Source organism: Citrus clementina, unplaced genomic scaffold (assembly GCF_000493195.1).
Source record: "Citrus clementina cultivar Clemenules unplaced genomic scaffold, Citrus_clementina_v1.0 scaffold_5, whole genome shotgun sequence".
Taxonomy (NCBI): domain Eukaryota; kingdom Viridiplantae; phylum Streptophyta; class Magnoliopsida; order Sapindales; family Rutaceae; genus Citrus; species Citrus x clementina.
Window position 1 is genome coordinate 28196769 of NW_006262201.1, and position 16729 is coordinate 28213497.

The 16729-nt window shown below is 37.3% G+C and overlaps 2 non-coding genes across 2 annotated transcripts; both read left to right on the forward strand.

Annotated features, from left to right (window-relative positions):
• The first annotated feature begins 7283 nt into the window (after positions 1-7283).
• On the forward strand, positions 7284-7387 carry LOC112098655. Its single transcript, XR_002905765.1, has one exon. It is a non-coding gene; the product is annotated as a small nucleolar RNA R71 (small nucleolar RNA).
• An 8350-nt stretch (positions 7388-15737) lies between these two features.
• LOC112098620 lies at positions 15738-15844 on the forward strand. Its single transcript, XR_002905730.1, has one exon. It is a non-coding gene; the product is annotated as a small nucleolar RNA R71 (small nucleolar RNA).
• The last annotated feature ends 885 nt before the right edge of the window (positions 15845-16729 follow it).

The window sequence follows — 16729 nt, forward strand, 5'->3', positions numbered from 1 at the left end:
AGAAGATGCGTTTCTAGAGGCACTACTCTCCATATTCAGCCATCTTCGACTCAAAATTTTGAAAATATATATTTATAAGGAGAAATTAAAAAGAAGAAGAAAAATAAACATCAAAACATAATAAAGAAAAAAAAAATGTCTGAATTTTTTTTTTTAGTTTTTTTTTTAATTTTTTTTTTAAAACGATGAAGATGCGTTTCTAGAGTCACTACACTCCATATTCAGCCATCTTCAACACAAAAAGTTAGCAACAGTTAGTTTCTACAACAAAAAATTAGTAAAAACCTAACCAAAATTCCACAATTGTCGACTATTCCCTCCCCCCAACCAGAATGAAACATTGTCCTCAATGTTTGAAAGGAAAGAAGTAGAGTTTAGAAGACATCACCTGGGTGGTGCAACACAGAAGAAAATATTTACAGGCGGAGAGTTAAATCTAATTTGTACTTCTTACTGCTGCTACTGTTACCATCATTATTTGGACGCTCCAACACAAAGGTCCAGGGGTCTGGCTCCGGTCTATAAGCTTGTAACAGATCAAGTAGCTCATTAGCAGTGTGAGCACAAATAAAGAGTTTTTTCACATTAGCGGGAATGAAATAGTTTTTTATTGCATGGTTAAGAAATGCGATAAAGCCATCATAAAAGTTATTGACATTTAACAAACCGATGGGTTTCTGGTGGATGTGGAGATGGGCCCAAGATGCTAGTGTGATAAGTGCCTCTAGTGTTGCAAGATCTCCTGGAAGGAAAATAAAAGCATCAGCATGATTAAGCATTTCAGTTATTCTTTCTTGCATACCTGAGACAACTAACTCTTCTCCAGTTGATGAGTCAGACGAACTGCCCAACGGTTTTAGGACTCTTGGGATGATGCCTAACACTTGGCTGCCTCTGATTAAAGCTGCTTCTGAGACCATTTTTGATAACCCTCGATTACCTCCTCCATACACCAAGTGTAATTTTCTCTCTGCTATACTTCGACCAAGATCTATGGCTGCCTCAACGAACTCTTTATGTTTGCCATAGGTAAATCCGGAAAGCACACAAATGTTCTTGAATTGTCTATTGGGAGTAGCTACCATTGCGATACTTCTCAAAAACAATTTGTGAGTGCTTGACAAAAGATATCACATTTAAGAGTCTTGGTGATAGTGGGTCATGGTTGTGTATGAGGTAATATGTCAGTGTCAAATAACGCTTAAAGCACGTGGCTCGCAAGTAAAAAAGGAAACAGTAAAAATGAAAAAGTAAACAGTAATAAGAAAAAAGCAAACAGTAATAAAATTATTAAGGACAATAATACACACAATAAACAATAGTGAAATAAAATAACAGTAAAGTGAAAGGATATTTACAGGTAGTTGCGACTGTGGCTCACATCTTCCTCTGGTTTTATGTCCAGAAATGGCTTGAACGCCCTCTATGGGTCGAGGATAGGCTTCCTATCCAGTTTTCTTATAAACTGGCAAACAAGGTCGTTTATAGTCAGATTCCCAAGACTATATCGTGCATGCTCTTTCTGGAATAATGGCCATAACTGGAGAATCGCTCCTTGCACATATCCACTGGGATGCGTTTCAAGAGACAAAAGGATATCATCCAATGACTCCTTATTCAAGCCATCCCTAATGAATTGAATCTTATCTTCCCTGTTATCAGACATCATTCCTAAAGAACATGGGTTTTTATTGCAACTCATTCTGGCACACTTATGACAAGCAACAGAAATTCTTCGAGCTCGTCGTTTTCTTGCATAATTTCCTTTACCACAACCAGGCATGTATGTAATAAATTTTGGAGGTAACTCACCTGCCGATCGTACTTTAGCCTCAATTAACCAACGGATGTCAGCAGGTATGTTATTCCTCATAAGTAATCGCATGCGTTCGGACCGAGCTTTATAGACCGTAAGGAGGGCATTCTGAGGAAGTGAAGGGAATCGCTTGTGAAGCTTCGCTAGAGTCTCGTTTCTGTCCATACTTTCGCCTCAGAATATCAGTTATTATGGGAAACTGAAGTAACCGACTTGATTGTCACGGAGTACCGTTATCCGCCACTTCACCGGGGTAACAAACTAAAGCACACAAATAGAAAAAAAAAATTAAAACACACAAAGAAAATTAAAATCGTCCTCTTATTGAATATACCTCAAGCTCCAACTGGATGTCGTAAACACTTCTCTCAATGTCTCTGAGTTGGAGTTCTAAACCCTCAACATAGGCTACTAACTCTGGTGGTTGTAGAGCCCAAATGCGTTGTGTTTTACAAAATTGAATCTGCCTTTTGAGATGAGTTTTGACACGTTGAAGTGGTTTAAGAATGTTCAGGAGGAACGGTCTAAGTAATGTACTCATGATTAAAAATGATAAAAGAAAACATACTAGTTAAACAAATACACTTATACAAAAATAATTTCAATTAGCAAAAGAATAATATAAAGAAAGAAAGAAAAATCAAATCAACGAAAAGAAAAATCAATTCAAATCTGGTGGGTCACTCAAATTTATTTCGGTGTCTTCTCCATGTGATTGGTATTCTAGATATGGCTTTAATCTTTGACCATTAACTTTAAACGTGACACCGTTCTTTGGGTCCTTAATTTCAATTGCCCCATGTGGAAAAACAGTATGAACAATAAATGGGCCAGACCAACGAGAGCGTAACTTACCTGGGAATAGGTGCAAGCGAGAATTGAATAAAAGCACTTTCTGACCTGGAGTGAAAGATTTTCTCATAATTTGCTTGTCATGGAAGACTTTCATTCGTTGCTTGTAAATCTTGGCATTTTCGTATGCATCATTGCGAATTTCTTCAAGTTCTGCCAACTGTAATCTTCTTTCTGAGCTGGCTTGCTGCATGTCAAAATTGAATTTCTTGATGGCCCAATATGCACGATGCTCGAGTTCCACAGGTAGGTGGCAAGCTTTTCCATACACTAGCCTGTAGGGTGACATCCCAATCGGGGTCTTGAAAGCCGTTCTATATGCCCATAAGGCATCATCAAGTCTTAATGACCAATCTTTTCTGTCTGGCCTCACCGTCTTTTCTAATATGTGCTTTATTTCTCGATTGGAGATCTCAACTTGGCCACTGGTTTGCGGATGATACGGAGTCGCCACTTTGTGTGTGATTGAATACTTTGTCAAAAGAGATTTGAATGCTTTGTTACAAAAGTGGGCACCACCATCACTAATTATTGCTCGAGGGAATCCAAAGCGCGAGACAATGTTGCTTTTCAAAAATCCTATCACCACCTTGTGATCATTAGTACTGCATGGAATTGCTTCTACCCATTTGGATACATAGTCAACAGCAACCAATATGTATTGATGGCCAAAAGAAGGGGGAAAGGGTCCCATGAAGTCGATACCCCATACGTCAAAAATTTCAACCACTAAAATTGGATTTAATGGCATCATGTTCCTTCGTGTAATGCTCCCCATTCGTTGACACCTATCACATGAAGAACAAAAAGTGTAAGCATCTCGAAATATAGTTGGCCAATAGAAACCACATTGCAAAACTTTAGTAGCTGTTTTCTTAGCACTGAAATGGCCTCCACAAGCTTGTTCATGGCAGAATGAAAGGATATTCTGAATTTCATTTTCTGGGACACATCGTCTAACAATTTGATCAACACAATACTTGAACAAATACGGGTCATCCCAAAAGAAATTCTTTATCTCTGCAAAGAATTTAGCCTTATCTTGCTTGGTCCAATGCTTTGGAAGTTGACCTGTAACAAGATAATTCACGATGTCAGCATACCACGGTAATACTTCCACATTCATCAATTGTTCATCAGGGAATGACTCATTTAATGGTAATGGCTCTGTAGTTGTGTCAAAATGGAGACGAGAGAGGTGGTCCGCCACAACATTTTCTGTCCCTTTCTTATCTTTGAATTCCAAGTCAAATTCCTGCAAAAGTAACACCCAACGAATTAGTCTAGCTTTTGCATCTTTCTTTGTGAGAAGATATTTAAGAGCAGCATGATCCGTGAATATAATTATTTTACAACCAATGAGATAAGATCGAAATTTTTCTAATGCAAACACTACTGCTAGCATTTCTTTTTCAGTAGTTGAATAGTTCAACTGTGCATCATTCAATGTCATACTAGCATAGTAAATAACGTGGGGAATTCGATCAACTCTTTGTCCTAATACTGCTCCTACTGCATAATCAGATGCATCACACATGAGCTCAAATGGTAAGTTCCAGTTCGGGGGCTGAATGATGGGTGATGATGTCAACAAATGCTTTAATTTTTCAAACGCAACAAGACATGAATCATAAAAAACAAAAGGTACATCTTTAGCAAGTAGATTGCATAAGGGTCTAGAAACTTTGCTAAAATCTTTAATGAAACGTCTATAAAAACCAGCATGCCCAATGAAAGATCTTACTTCTCTGACTGTTTTGGGTGAAGGAAGATTAGAAATGAGATCCACCTTAGCTTTGTCAACCTCAATACCTTTGCTCGAAATGATGTGACCGAGAACAATACCTTGTTTTACCATAAAATGACACTTCTCCCAATTTAAGACCAAGTTCTTCTCGATACATCTCTGCAGAACTAGTGTTAGATGATGTAAACATTGATCAAACGAATCACCAAAGACAGAAAAGTCATCCATAAAGACTTCAAGGAATCGTTCAACCATATCAGAAAAAATGCTCAACATGCATCGTTGAAATGTAGCAGGTGCATTACATAATCCAAATGGCATCCTCCTATATGCAAAAGTGCTAAAGGGCAAGTGAAAGTAGTTTTCTCTTGATCTTTTGGTGCTATGGGAATCTGATTATATCCTGAGTAGCCATCTAGAAAGCAATAAAATTCATGGCCTGCCAATCTATCAAGCATTTGATCGATAAATGGTAAAGGAAAATGGTCTTTACGTGTGACAGAATTCAACTTTCTATAATCAATGCATACACGCCATCCTGTAGTCACTCTAGTGGGTATCAATTCATTATCAGCATTGGTAACTACTGTGACTCCTGACTTTTTGGGGATGACTTGTACAGGACTGACCCATGAACTATCAGAAATTGGGTAAATGATACCTGCATCTAATAGCTTAAGGACTTCTGTTCTAACAACTTCTTTCATATTAGGATTTAACCGACGTTGCATTTCCCTAGTAGATTTAGCATTTTCATCGAGGTGAATGTAATGCATGCAGTCTACTGGATTTATACCTTTTATATCTGCTATGGTCCATCCTTATGCTCCTTTGTGCTCTTTTAAAACATCCAACAACTTACCTTTTTGTTCGTCATTTAGGGATGATGAGATGATTACCGGCAGAGTACTTTCTTCTCCCAAAAACGCATATTCCAAAGTGTTGGGCAATGGTTTGAGCTCGAGTTTCGGTGGTGATTCTGATGATGGGATGAGTTTCTTCTCTGATGGTGCTACTCTTGACTTCCATTTATTAGTGTCCATGGATGGTGCTGAGTCAAGTAGGGCGTTGACCTCATCGACCGATCTGTCAATATCAATATCAAAATCCAAACCAAAGTGAGTTAAACATGTTTGTAAAGGATCACCACTAAGGTTTGAAAGAAAAGTGTCATCAACTAATGATTCAATTAAATCCACATCAACAATTCCATCATCTACACTGTGAGGTTGTTTGGCAATGTTGAAAATGTTTAGCTCCATAGTCATGTTGCCGAAGGACAACTGCATATTTCCAGTCCTGCATTGAATGTGAGCATCCGCAGTTGCCAAGAAAGGTCGGCCTAGGATAATGGGGATGTGCTTCCTTGAATCCTGTATTGGTTGAGTGTCAATTACAATGAAATCAACAGGAAAATAAAACTTGTCTACCTGGATAAGCACGTCCTCCACAATACCACGAGGTATTTTCGTGGACCGATCTGCGAGTTGTAACACCACTAGAGTTGGGTGCAATTCTCCAAGTCCAAGTTTCACAAACACAGAGTAAGGCAATAAATTTACACTAGCTCCTAAATCCAACAAAACATTCTCAATTGTGTGGTTCCCTATACTACATGAGATAGTGGGGGAGCCTGGGTCTTTGCATTTTAAAGGAATTTTATGTTGGAGTATAGAACTAACGTTTTCTGTTAAAAATGCCTTCTTTTGAACATGCATATTTCTCTTTTTAGTACAAAGGTCTTTAAGAAACTTGGCATAAGATGGAACTTGCTTAATAGCATCAAGCAAAGGGATGTTAACACTTACCTGTTTGAAGATTTCAAGAATCTCACTTGTGGATTTTCCCTTTTTTCCTTTAGCTAACCTCTGAGGAAATGGAGCTTTGGGAACATATTCCCGTGGGTTGGTTTCTTCTTTCTCCTCCGGTGATGAGTCTTCAACATTCACAGGTACAATTTGATTTTCTTTTGTCACCGGCATCTCCACTTTGTTGTCGACTTCTTTTCCTTTTCATAAGGTCATGACTGCTTTGACCTCTCCATGCTGCTGTGATGAACTGGTACTTGCTTCATGTACTCCTTTAGGATTAGGCACTGGTTGACTTGGAAATTTGCCTTTCTCAACAGTCATTGCCAATGTCTGAACTGAAGAAGCAAGTTGTCCCACCATCTTCTCGAGGCTTGAAACTGATTGAGCTTGTGAGTTGAAGCCTTCTCTCAACTCATTTCGTAGTCCATCAATGGTGCGGTTCTGTTGCTCAATCGTGGAGTGAGTAACATTCCTGAAATTCTGGAATTCATCCTCCCATGGTCTAGGTTGAGAGTGGTTCTGGTTCTGATTGTATGGTCTAAATGGTGGCTGAGAGGCTTGAGGAACTTGAGGAATTTGTTGCATTGGTGGAGCTGGAGCTGCTGGTCCATTCTGTTGGAATCCTTGAGACCATGAAAAATTGGGGTGGTCTCTCCATCCAGGATTATATGTGTTGGAGTATGGGTTGTAATTTGATGGTTTTTTCATTATACCTATGGCATTGGCTTGATCTGAGTATGAGTCAAGGTCATGTGGTTCAGTTGATTTAGCAGTCGATAACGATGCTATTTGTCGAGCAAGACCTTCAACCATCTCCTTGACTTCTTTGATTCCTGAAGTTGATTCGCCAATTTAAACCTCATTCACTCCTTTAATTCTTCTAGTAGTCCTGAGTGATCGACTCCGTTGTTGGGAATTATCTGCTTGTCGTTGGAAGAATTCCCAAATTTCTGATGCACTTTTTGACATTAGCTCTCCTCCACTTGTTGCCATTAGCCATTCTTGCACATTTGGTAGTAATCCCTCCAAAAAGTATTGGCATTGGTGCCATTTCTCGTACCCATGATGTGGACACTTCAAGAGTAGCCCATTAAATCGCTCCCATGTTTCGAAAAATTGTTCGTCCTCTCTCTGGGTAAACTCCGAGATTTCCCTGCGAATAGCATTGGTTTTATGCACTGGGAAATATTTATTCAAAAATTTAGTTACCATTTGTTCCCATGATGAAATGCTATTAGCAGGTAAAGTATTTAACCATGAACGAGCTCTATCTTTTAAAGAAAATGGGAATAGTCTAAGTTTAACATTATCGTCTGAAAAATTTTCATATTTAAAAGTTTGACAAATGGCATGAAAATCATTCAGATGATTATATGGATCCTCATTTTCTAGGCCATAAAATGTTGGGAGACAATTTAGCACACTGGGTTTTAATTCAAAACTCCTAGCAGCTACATTTGGGTATCTTATGCATGATGTGCTCAAATTAGCTAAGGGACTGAAGTAGTCCTTAAATGGCCTCTCCTGTGGTTGCAAATCCATTTTATTTTTAATTTGTTTGTGTGTGCGAAGTGTTCTTTCTAGTTCAAGGTCCATAGGTTCAAGATTAGGTAATAATGACCTACGACCATGCATGCAAAACAAATAAAAAAAATAAAGATGGGAACAAAAAAATAAAATAAAAATAAAGAAGAGGGAGAAATTACGATACTAACCTTATTGCGCTATTACAATCTTTCTATAAAAATACACAAAAATAAATACGTGAAATAAATTAACTAAAAATAAATTAATAAGATAAACAAAAAAAAATTACAAAGAAAAATAAGTTGAAAATGAAATAATAGAATTTTAAAGAAGAGAAAAAGAAAAAAAAATACTAACCTTTAAATGTAGGTTCACTTTTTTTTCTTTTTTTTTTAAGAAAAAAATATATAAGAAAACAAATAAAAGATATTATTCACACAAATTAATTCTATGAATTAAAATTACTTACCTCCCCGGCAACGGCGCCAAAAACTTGTTGTGCAAATTTTAATGTACTCGCAAGCGCACGAATCTATTGTAGTATAGATCAATGGTGACGAGTGTCGATCCCACGAGGAGGTGGATTTTAATTGTGTAGAATTAATTTTGTGAATGGGTGATTGGATTTTGTGGTGAAGGTGACTTAGATTATCCTAAAATTGGAATTGAAATGGCGAGAATAAATTGAAGAGAATTCTATTAAAATGACGTACTTGGGTATCTGGATCCGTATCAACATGCATCATGGGCTAAATAATCCGTATTAATGCCAATTAAATCATGAGGGGGGAATCCACACTTCATGAACCACACTCTAATCAATATGGTGCTAAGGGCTTATCGTGCCAAATAATAATAACCTTGTACTAGAGGGCCGGTGAAACCAAGGCGGTACTAGACAAGATTAGTATTATTTGTCGATGAGAAGTCAAAACATCCACAAAAACTAGAGGGGAAGAGAAAATAAATTTACCAAATTAAGCCCATGACACATGTTGAGACTTCACCTTCAACCCAAGCTTGAAAGAAAATTAGCCACTCATAATTGAACTAGGGGCAAAATGGGAATTTATTACAATACGAAGAAAATACAAGATGGAGAGGGAATTACAGAAAACAGAGTCCAAAAATGGATTCAGAGGTATCAAATTAGGGGGGGAGGCCCCCTTTTTATAGATACATGGAGTAAATCATGGCCATCGGATTAAAAACAGTTTGGACGCTCAGGATTGCGCCACGTCATCAGCCAACAGTCCACGGTTTGACCACGCGGATGAACAGTAACACGATTTGACTCGGATGAACAGTAACGTGGTTTGACTCGGATGAACAGTAACGCAGTTTGACTCGGATGAACAGTAACGCGGTTTGGTTGAAAATAATCTTGTGTGATGCATGTACCGTACGCGAGATTTTTCATCCACTGATATGCTGCCACGTCACCATCAACAGTACATAAGAATTTTAGCCCAACAGGATCGTGACACCTCATCAGTCAATGCCACATCATCGGTCAATGCCACGTCATCGATCCGTCTATGTGAACAGTGTTGTGAACAGTAACGTAGATAGTACCGCACACGTGAATAGTAATGTACATATGAATAGTGCCATTTTTCCTTTTATGCTCCTCCTAAGGTTTTCGACCGTCCTGAGTTCAAAAGTGATGTCCGTTTTGCCGTCTGATCTCTCCTTTATTGTGAAATGACTATAATGCCCCTAAAATACATAAAATACTTAATTAAAATAAAACACATGTAATTAAATCACAAGAAGGTTAAATACATAAAAGTAAGGGTTGTTAGTAAGACTTGAAATGTAAAATGACGGTTTTCTCCTTTATAAATATGCATTTTCTAACACTCAACACTTGCCCCATGCACACATACTGCTTTTTTTGCATCCAACAATGAAAAATCCTTCTGCAAACCATATTGATAAAATAATAATTGCAGAAATCCCTAACTTAAATGTTGATCCTGATGGTTATAATGCAGTTAACAAATTTATGATTCATGGACCGTGTGGAAAACACAATTCTCACTCTCCATGCATGATGCAAGACAAGTGCACAAAACATTTTCCAAAAAAATTCAATGATCAAACAATAGTGGATACATATGGCTTTCCAGTCTTTAAAAGGAGAAATACAGGTATTCATGTCGAAAAGAAAGGTGTCTTCTTGGATAATCGATATGTGGTCCCTTATCACAGGAATTTAATTGTCAAATTTGATGCACATATTAATGTTGAGATTTGTAATTACTCGAGACCAGTTAAATATTTTTTCAAGTATGTCCATAAAGGGTCTGAGAGAACAACTGCAACAATAGAATCTATTGACACTACCCAAGAAATGGACGAGTGATGGGTGTTGAAGCCAACAAAAATAAATTCCTACTCTAAATAAATTGTGTATAGTGATTGAGCAGGGTCGTGTCCACAGAGATCGGTAATTATTTAAATCCTTTTGAAACGTAAAACGTAAAATGGGGGAATTGTTGACAATAATAAAAATCAAATTAAAAATAACAAGAATGCAAATTAAAGTTGTAATTCAAATTGGAGAAAGCTCTGGTTGAAGGAATTAACTCAGCTTGATTCGACTACTGATCATTGATTCAAATATAGATGATTATTACTCATGAATAGACTGGTTATAGCTACTGAGACCCTCTAATAGCCAATCTCTCCTTAACTAGTCGATAACCAAGGTACGACCATTGGTTATTTCCCTAATCAATAGACAACCCTAGATACGATCATAGAATTTAATCAATTGACAGCCTGAAAAACCAGAGAGACCCAAATCCTAATCAACACATATGATGATTCATTTAAATTAGATTGTTTATTCTCACAACACAACTCTCTGCTATGTTATTTGTCACAAGCATTAAATTCTTCATACGATGAATCCTTTAATTGACAATAGATTAAGTTGATAATTAAATAGTGGCCAATTACCTAATTAACAAACATAATCATGAAAATAATTTAGAGAATAAACAAATACCCAAAAAGCAATAAAACAATTAAAGCACAAGAAAGATCTCACAGTAGTGATGAATCAAAGCTTCGTTATCCTTCAACTAGAAAAATAGGTTTAGTTCTTCATAGAGAGAAGAGAAAAATTAAATCTAGGGTTTCTTTCTTTTTCTCCAATCCAAAAAATCCCCCCTTTTTCACAATTGATTCCTCCCTTAAATACTCTCTCTCTCTTCTCTTTTAGAGTTCTATTTAAAATAAAATACTAATATCTAAAATATTAAATTCGTAATTACAAAAATAGCCAAAAATATAAAACACGTTAAACTAAAAACTGCAGGTCCGCAATTGACAGCACGCGCCCACGCCTTATCAACAAAGTTCTTCTGCCGCTCATAATTTCTCCAAGGGAACAATCATCCCTAAACATCATCTTGTAGCTCAATTTTATCACCAATCAATAGAATTGCACCTACAAAAGTAAATCACAGGTAAATCACTATTATTAAATGCAAAACATCGATATTAAGGGAAGTAAACAATGCAAAACTAGTGCATAAATTGCACTCTAACAAATTCCCCCACACCAAGATGATGCTTGTCCTCAAGCATATAACTCAAGATTAATCTCAAATTTCCACTCAATTCTCATCTCAACTCATCCAAAAACAATTTTAAGCAAGCATACCTCAAGAAATTAAGTCGTTCAACGTTCGAGAGACAAGGATTTTAAAGCATAGAATTTCGTAAGATAGAATAAGAACATTCAACCACCAAGAAGATCCATTCAAAACTCAAGTGCAGCAAGATTTAATAGCCCTCTCAATAACTTCACTCCATGCACTCAAAGTGTTTAGGGTGTCATTTATCCACTCAAATCAAATCAAAGAATGCTATTACCATAAGCTTGCTCATATATCACATCTCAATCCACAAAACATGAATAAAATGCAAAAATCTAAGGGTCTTAAAAGGGTTGTAATGGGGTTAAATTGGAGAAATGAAAAAGAAAGGTTTATGAAAGAAAAAGAGATCAAAATGAGAAGAATGAACTCATTGAATGAACTTATGATATCAAAATGCTTATTTCTACTCAAGTCACCAAGAATGTAAAATTTTTTTTTTCGATTTTTCTTTTTCTTTTTTTTTCTTTTTTTTCTTTTTTTTTCTTCTTTTTTTTTCTTTTTTTTTTGTTTTTGATTTTTTTTTTGAATCAAACAAAAGAAACGAACCTTGCACAATTTAATTCAAGCATAATGCTTGTTGATCTAATTGAGAAACTTTAATACAAGGTAGAAAAAGCAACAAAATATATCCACACAATGAGTCCAAAAATCTCCTTAAATTGAGGCTCAAAAAGAAGAAAAATGGTTAAGTCGACGGAGAGAATTAGATGGGTAATGGTTAAGGCTCAAACAAAGGTAGCAAATAAAGGTCTTCGGGTAGAGAAGGAAAAAAAAATGCGAGAATAGAAAAATGGAATATGGTTTGCCCTTATCATTTTAATGCATAAAATCCCGTAATGTGGCTTCAACATGCATAATAAAGCAAGTTCTAGAATAAACAAAGTAGGATTGATATTCACATAACAAAAATAATTAGAGCAAAGTGGTTGCTCATAGGCTCAAATCCTCACAAAGTTGGTAAATTTGCCATCAAATCATGTACACTCTTCAAATGAATCAACCATCAATAGTGGTGTAGAATGAGAAGAAGGTATGAGTGAGATGTAAAAGGAAAGGTAAAAATGATAAGAAGTGAGAAAGATGTATGTAGTAATATGAAAAGTGAAAGATAAAATGTGAGTGATGAAAGAGTATGATAGAATAAAAATAGATGTAAATAATTTGAGATAGATGGGAAAAGAGTAGTGAGAGAGAGAGGAAAAGAAAATTAATAATATATGAAGCATACTGCAAAAATCATTTAAGGATGAGTAGAGTGAAAACAATAATTTCAGACATCAATAATGCAAAAATCCCTCCCCCACACTAAGAACTGACATTGTCCCCAATGTAAGATAATCAAAGCTCACATAAAAATTAAAGCGTAAGGATAAAAGATTAAGGGCAAAAACTTCCTTGAATTGTGAGCTTTGATCCTCATAACGTCTATGGGCTTGGCGGGAATGGTGGGATAAATCCCACACTCTTGAAGTATGCGGCCAAATTCTGCTCCATCTTGTCACGGATTTCGATTCACGGACCTGGAATGCAGGTCGTAGGCTGGTTGCGTTGCGATTGCTGCTCGGCTGGAGCTTGCTTGATGGACGCGGGATGGCACTGATTGTGTTGCGCGCGCGCGCTGGGGCTGCTGGATCTGCGCGTTGCGTGGGCTGTGTTGTGCGCGAGAGCTGGGCTGACGCTGGTGCTGCGTTGCGTTGCGCGCGCGGGACTGATGCGCTGCGTGATGGTGATGGCTGGAGCTTGCTGCGTTGCGCGTGGCTGGTTTCGCTGGTGGGACTTCGTTGCGCGCTGCTGGGCTGCGAGACACGGGATGCTGGTGCTTGCGCTCACGGGATGGTGCGTTTTCCGGCGGGTTGGTTTGCTGCTGGTGTGCTGCAAGCGGCTGGAGAAGAAAACAAGTTCTGGAAAATTAGGGATTTTGTGAACAGTGAATAGTGAACAGTGATTTTCGATTTTTGGTTTTTTTTTTAATAAATAAATAAATAAAAAGAAAGAAAGGAACGAAAAAAGAAAAAGAAAAAAAAATAATAAATAATTTTTTTTTTTTTATAGTGATGAATCACTTTGAGACACTAAAAATTTCAGAAGTACTTTTCTAATAAGTACATGGGCACGCCTTATAAAAAATTTTCTTCTGACCAAAATAAGCAAACACATTAAATTTCAGAAGTACTTTTCTATTAAGTACGTGGGCACGCCTTAAAACTATGTTACTTTAAAAATTACAGAAGTACTTATTAGCTAAGACGTGGGCACGCCTTATCAAAAATTTTCTTCTGACCAAAATAAGCAAAATTTTTCTTTTTTTTTTTTGAATTAAAATTAAAAGAAGATATAACAAAAACCAAAACAAACAAATCATTTGGGTTGCCTCCCAAAAAAGCGCCTTTGTTTTATGTCTTTGGCTAGACACATTTATGCATCAATCTCCATAATTGGGACTCTCGAGAGCCACATCCTCCACAATATTCACCGAAAAACCTTCATAAAAAGGTTTTAAGCGATGACCATTAACCTTAAAAACTTTGTCAGAGGTCGGGCTCCGAATCTCAACTGCACCATAAGGAAAAACATTAGTAACAATAAAAGGTCCAACCCAACAAGAACGTAATTTACCCGGAAAAAGTTTAAGCTTAGGATGAAAAAGAAGAACTTTTTGACCAACAGAGAACTCCTTTCTCAAAATCATTCTATCATGAAATGTCTTCGTCTTTTCCTTGTAAAAAATTTCCTGCGCTATAGGGTTAATAACATCCACAGAAAATACCGAATGTTCCTCACTAGGATATTTCATGGCATCATTCATATTGAATTCTATAACCTCTCCATCAAACTCCATAGTGAGAGTCCCTTTATGTATATCCATTTTAGTCCTAGCAGTCTTAAGAAAAGGTCTTCCTAGCAAAATTGGGATAGAATTAGAGGAGTTATCATCTTCCATATCAAGTACATAAAAATCAGCAGGAAAAACCAACTCATTAACTTGTACTAAGACATCTTCTAATACCCCATCAGGATATGCATTAGACCTATCAGCTAGTTGAATTATCACACAAGTTTCTTTTAATGGACCAATATTCAAAGATGAATAAATGGAACGAGGCATGACATTAATAGAAGCTCCTAGATCTAACAAAGCCTTTTCAACTCTAACACTACCAATTTTACAAGGGATAGTAAACATACCTGGATCCTTGCACTTAGGAGGTAGTTTCTTTTGAAGAACTGCTGAAACATTCTCCCCCATGTGAACTTTTTCATCTCCTCTTAATTTTCTCTTGGAGGTGCACAGTTCCTTAAGGACTTTAGCATATCGAGGTATTTGTTTTATAGCATCTAATAAAGGAATATTTACCTCAACCTTGCGAAATGTCTCAAGGATGTCTTTCTCTTGTTCCTCCTTCTTGGATTTTACAAATCGGCTTGGAAAAGGAGGAGGTATCACAATAGGTAGGGGTTTCGCTTTGGTGGGTTGCGCATCTTGAGATTTAGGTATCAATTCATTCTTCTCAAGCTCATCTTCTACATGCTTTGTCACTTTCTTACTAGGCTCTTGCAACTCCTTCCCACTTCTAAGGATGACAGCACTAACGTTTTGCTTTGGATTCACCTCAGATTGTGAAGGCAATCTTCCTAATACTTGAGACTCCAGACGGCTTACTGTAGTCGCCAATTGACTCATTTGGTTCTCCAAGTTCTGAATGCTTGTTGTAGTTGCCTGCTGAAATTGTTGAGTGTTAGTCGCAAGTGATTTAACAATTTCTTCAAGAGATATACCTGACTTGGAGTTTGACTGTGGAGGTGTTGGTTGTCTTGGTGGATACTGTTGTGGGAATCCTGACGGCCTAATGCCATAGCTGAAGTTTGGATGATCCTTCCATCCCGGATTGTATGTTTGTGCATAAGGATCATACCTCCTCTGAGGCATGCCTGGAAATCCTCCAACTGCATTGGCTTGTTCAACGGGTTCTTCTTGAAGTGTAGGACACATATCAGTTGAATGACCCATATTGTAACAAATACCACAAGTCTTCACCTGTTGCACATTACCTACAACAAACTTTTCCACAAGAGAAGTGAGTTTATCTAAACGTTGTTCAACAGAAGAAATATTTACCTCATTCACATTCCTTAAGGTGGCATCTTGTCTGCTGCCAAATTGTTGTGCATTGGCAGCCATATTTGATATCAACTCCCTTGCTTGAGTAGGAGTCTTGTTCACCAACACACCTCCACTAGCAGCATCTATCATACTCCTATCCATCAATGATAGTCCTTCGTAAAAATATTGAATAAGAAGTTGATCAGAAATCTGATGCTGAGGACAACTGGCACACAATTGTTTGAATCGCTCCCAATACTCATACAAAGTCTCCCCAGGAAGTTGTCTGATCCCACAAATATCTTTTCTGATGTTGGCAGCTCTTGAAGCAGGAAAGTACTTCTCGAGGAACTGCTTCTTCAAACCATTCCACGTTGTAATCGATTCAGGAGGCAAGTAGTACAACCAATCTTTAGCTAGCCCATCTACAGAGAACGGAAAAGCACGCAGCTTAATCTGCTCTTCAGTCACGCCTTGTGGCCTCATACTTGAGCACACAACATGAAACTCCTTGAGATGTTTATGAGGATCTTCACCTGCAAAACCATGAAACTTGGGTAATAAGTGAATAAGACCAGACTTTAATTCAAAATTTACCTCCAAGTCTACATATTGAATGCAGAGTGGTTGTTGATTCAAGTCTGGGTCAGCTAACTCTCTAAGAGTTCTTTCTACAGGTGCAGGTCTATCCATCACTTGTTCTTCTGAATCGCTAGATGATTCAACTAAATCAGGCACCGTATCTGTTTCAGAAAGCAAAGGCGACGAGGATCGTTGCTTAGCTCGTTTTGTCTGCTGTCTCAGCTGGCGAGCTGTCTTCTCAATTTCAGGATCAAACGAAAGTGTACCTGTACGAGAAGAACGAACCATACACCAAGTAAAACGTAAAAAGGATTAAATAAATGACACCAATCCCCGGCAACGGCGCCAAAATTTGATGGGTGTCGAAGCCAACAAAAATAAATTCCTACTCTAAATAAATTGTGTATAGTGATTGAGCAGGGTCGTGTCCACAGAGATCGGTAATTATTTAAATCCTTTTGAAACGTAAAACGTAAAATGGGGGAATTGTTGACAATAATAAAAATCAAATTAAAAATAACAAGAATGCAAATTAAAGTTGTAATTCAAATTGGAGAAAGCTCTGGTTGAAGGAATTAACTCAGCTTGATTCGACTACTGATCATTGATTCAAATATA